Genomic DNA, 4,781 nt, shown 5'->3' with positions numbered 1-4,781 from the left:
TCATGCTTAAACATAACACATTCAATGAGCAACACACCAAAATTCATTGCATTTGGATAAAGGGAAGCAAGTCAATTAAAATCCCTAAGTCAAAGCATATTCAAACAAGCTCATACAAGGCACCAAATCAAGCATCAACTTCAAGCAAGCATAAAACAGAAACCAAACATGATAAATGAATGAAACCAAAGCCATGGCAACCTTTAAGATGTCTATAACGCACATGCCAAATTTCAAGTCCATCCAATGAACACCAAGAATTTCACAAATCATATGATATCATGACTCACAAAAGGTTCACAATTGGTCAAACAGAAAAGAAATTCTCAAACAAATTGGAAATGTATTCAAAAAATCCACAAAAATTCACAAGCAAACTTAACATCCATAAGTATCATCATACAAAAATTCAGAGCAATTGGCATATGAATGGCATGGTAAATAAAATCAGCAAGATAGACAAGAAATGGTGTGACACACATTGTCACACCTCCAATGATCAGCTCATATCTCACAATCCAGAAATGCAAAAATAGCAAACTATACACCAAAATGACCAGGAATGAGTCTAGATTACACATGTCAATTTTCAGATTCATAGGATCCACCATCATTATTTCACAATCAAAATGGTAAAGCATAGGCAAATAGCATACATGAACAAAACCATTAGACAAAAAGAAAAACAGGCCGTGCACAACTTTTGCTCTCATTCTATTAAAAAACTAGAGGAAAAATGGAGATCAATGCAAAAAATCCCATTCAAATTGGATCAGCCATGAAGTTTCTATGATTTTTTGAAGATGCAAGATGGAAATGAAATAAAAATTGAATAAGAAAATGAAATAATGGAAATTAAATGGAATAATGGCAAATGCGTAAATAGTTTGAAGATTCAAAAAACTGGCGCCTATGTAAAACGCCGCGTTTCATTAAAATGAAACGCGAGCCAATGAGAGCATGACAAGTGAACCAACACATGCGCAGAAAAACACCAAAACGCATGCAAATACACGGCCAAATGGATCAAAGACGATCTGGAAAGCAGAAACCCTAGCCTTCATCGTGTTCATCATCATTCATCATCTCAAGAACAAAACCTCACAGAAATTCATGAGACATACATCAATCGAATCAGCCTTCATCATACATCAATAATATGGCATTGATTTGTTCTAATTCTACGCATGGCAAAAGAATCGATCTAAAGAAGTTTCAACATCCAATATTCAAATCCACATAACTTGCTCAAAACTTAATGAAATTTCACAATCTAAATTGCAGAATGCTCTACGTTCCAAGATCTATAAGAACCACATCAAGATTTCAAGAATTAGCACAATCGAATTTTACCTCAATGAAGATGCAGAAGTTGTGATCGTGCTTCTCAAGACCTCTAAGGTGAAAACAGATGTTCTATGATGCTTGGATGAATGTATGGAAGCAAGACTTCAGCTCAACAATGCTCGATTCTCCTTAAAACTCCAATTGCCATGTGAATGTGCAAAGTTCAACAGCTGCAATTCTTCAAGAATTCTCCACGATTTGCTTCAACAGATCTTCAACTATGCCTGTAGAAGATGAATAAGCCAAGAACAAAGCAAAAGCTACCACGAAAATAGATGAAAAAGTTGAGAGAATTTGAGATGAAGAATTTTGGATCTGAAATTATGAATGTGTTGTTACTGAATTCTGTTATGTTTAGGGTTTTATATCACTTGCTAATGAAGCTCCTTAATCATGATTAGCAAAATGTAAATGGATTAAGTGAAATGAAGGTTTATGCCAAAATGCCAAAATAACCCTTATGCATATGTGACCAATGGAACAGTGCAAATTCCCTTTGAAGCAAGTCTAAAATGCTGTTTTGATGCAATTGGAATTGATTTGGAATGAAAATAATGCATAATTTTCAAATCCACTTTTTCCCTCCAAAAATTCAAATTGATTCAAGTGGAAAATGCCATTTTTTTGTGATGAGAATTTGTGAAATATGATGCAAGATTATGATAGTGGGGATCAAGAGAAAATTGCTCAAAAAAGAACCACATGAATTGGCCTTTTGGTGTGAAAGTTATGCCTTGCTGAAGTTCAAAATTTCTTGACAATGATTTGATCATAACTTGCCAACCACAAATGAGAAATGGGTGTTATTGGACTTTTTGGAAAGGTGAGAGCAAGATCTTCAACTTTTATGTTGGACAAAATTTGATTTGAAGCTTGCTTGGTGATGTAAAGTTGAGGAGAAGACCTTTCCATTTTTGGCAGTTTGAAATTACAGGTCACTTACTATTTTTGGAAACTTTTTGTCTGACCTCAAATTCTCCAATGTTGATCTTTGAAATGTTATATGAGGCTTGTATGGACATGAATGAGACCTCTCCAACCATTTCCCACCATCAAATCCCTGATTTTATGCACAGTTGACTTTGCTAGGGTTTCAGTTGACTGAGCCATGCTTTGATGAATTTCAAGCCTCTACCACTTGAGATCTTGATTCAAAATGATATTACAACTCATATGAATCCTTGATGAATGATCATGGTGCCCAAATTCTCAAGAATGGCCACCATCTATTGCTCAATGGCTATCTTGGACTGTCTTGACCTAGTGTTGCTTCATCTGCAAGTAACAAGGTTAGATGACAATATTTTTGTACTTTTGGTTTTAGTAAACAAATGAAAAGCAATGATATACAAATGCAAAACATGCTTGGTGATCAAGAACCACACTCAAAAGATAGCCCACCCACAAGAAAGGAGGCAAGGTGCCCAATGATCCTTGAGGCAATGATATGATATGATATGATGCCATGAGGGATCTTAGGGACAAAATTGGGGTCTTACAGTGGCATAGGCTGTTTGAAGAATCCTCCCAATCACGAAAAGTGGAAAAATATCCACACTCATAGCTGGCGACTCTGCTGGGGACATTTTTTTTCTCAAAGCAAGAGAGAGTGAAGCCTAATTTAGTTCAATTTGTGATGAATGTAAAAAAAAATTGTTTCAATCTTCCATTTTGTTTCTCTTTATCGTATTATATTATTTATGATATTTGTGATTTGTTTCTCTGAAACTGTGATGGGTGGTCTATGGTTTTTGATGCATGTTGTGAGATAAGATTTGTACCCGAGCTTCGAGAAAAACTTAGAATCGGAAGTTGTGTAGTATTGAACCGAGGGGTCTACACCTCATTGGAACAATATGAAGAATCCACCTAGATTAGATTTGTTTGAAATTTCTATCGTGATGTGGCTAACCCATTATTGCGAGGGAATTTTGAATGTGATCCGTGACTTTAGGAACCTCGCCTTAACCTGAAGCTTGTTACTAAGGTCGGTGATTATGTAATATTGAACCGAGGGGTCTACACCTCGCTCGAACAATACGAAAATCCCACCTAGAGTAGATATGTTTGGATTCTTCATCATGATATGGCTAGCCCATTATTGCAAGGAAATTCTGAACATGATCCGTGAATCTATGAACCTCATCTAAAACCTAAGAGCTAACCATGTGAGCGGTTTATGGATAGAAAATTTAAAACTATCCATTATATGGAGCCTACCTAGTAGGTTGTTATGTGATACTCATGTTATCATGGATCCTAATTATACCTGCATTACATTTTCTTTGCATACCCAAATACAAAATTTCATGCATTCTCATTTCATCAGCATGAATTTCATATCATTTTCATAAACAAAAAAACTCATCCCATCCTTTGTCCATAACCTGCAGCTGATTACCCGACACTCATATCGGACCTGAAGCAACCCTTGAAAGATCATGGATCCATTGGAGCAAAGTCATATTGCATTGAGAGGAGATGTTGACTCAATGAAAAACCAGATAGACCAACTTGTGGAGGTTATGATAACTCTGGAAAAGAGAGAGGACAGCATTCAGCAGACTGCAGTTATTGAGAATGTCATTCCACCTCCAGTAAATGATCCTACCCAGCCTCAGCTTGTGCGAACCCCAGTTGATAATATTGTTGTACAAGAGCGTCATATTGTCTGAGATGGAGGTTCCTCATATCATGATGATGTTGAGTATCACAGTTTTGCATTCTTTACGCCAGATTCCCATGGGACAAGCCTGATGGTCAATATTGAACATCCACAAGATGATGAGATTGCTGAAAGATGTCACATGTTGGAGAAAAGACTTAAGGCCATAGAAGGGCAAGATACTTTTGATCTGGATGCTTTAAACATGTGTTTAGTACCTGGCATGGTTATACCCGCAAAGTTCAAAGTACTAGAATTTGAGAAATACAAATAGGATAGTTATCCGAAGCACCATTTAGTGATGTTTTTCCGAAAAATGACCTCCCATACCCACAATGATAAGTTAGTGATTCATTATTTTCAAGACAGTTTAACTGAGGCATCGTTGAGTTGGTACATGAAGTTAGAAAGGAATCATATTCAGTCATGGTTGGACCTAGCTAACGCCTTTTTGAAGCAGTACAAATACAATTTGGACATGGCTCTCGATCGCATGCAGTTGAGAGCCTTATCTCAGGAAAGTAACGAATCCTTCAGAGGGTATGTCCAAAGATGGAGAGTGTTAGCAACTTGTATTGAACCACAACTCTTAGAGAAATAACTGGTGGACTTATTCAGGGATACTTTGTAAGGTCCTTACTTTGAAAGGATGATTAGCAATGCACCATGATACTTCCACTTTAGGGGGCATAATGGATGAACTCACACTTGTGGGGGAGAATGTTGGGTGCAATTATGAGTGGTTAAAGTCACACATTGCCTTGAATGG

Source organism: Lathyrus oleraceus, chromosome 5 (assembly GCF_024323335.1).
Source record: "Lathyrus oleraceus cultivar Zhongwan6 chromosome 5, CAAS_Psat_ZW6_1.0, whole genome shotgun sequence".
Lineage (NCBI taxonomy): Eukaryota > Viridiplantae > Streptophyta > Magnoliopsida > Fabales > Fabaceae > Lathyrus > Lathyrus oleraceus.
This window is presented reverse-complemented; position numbering follows the sequence as displayed.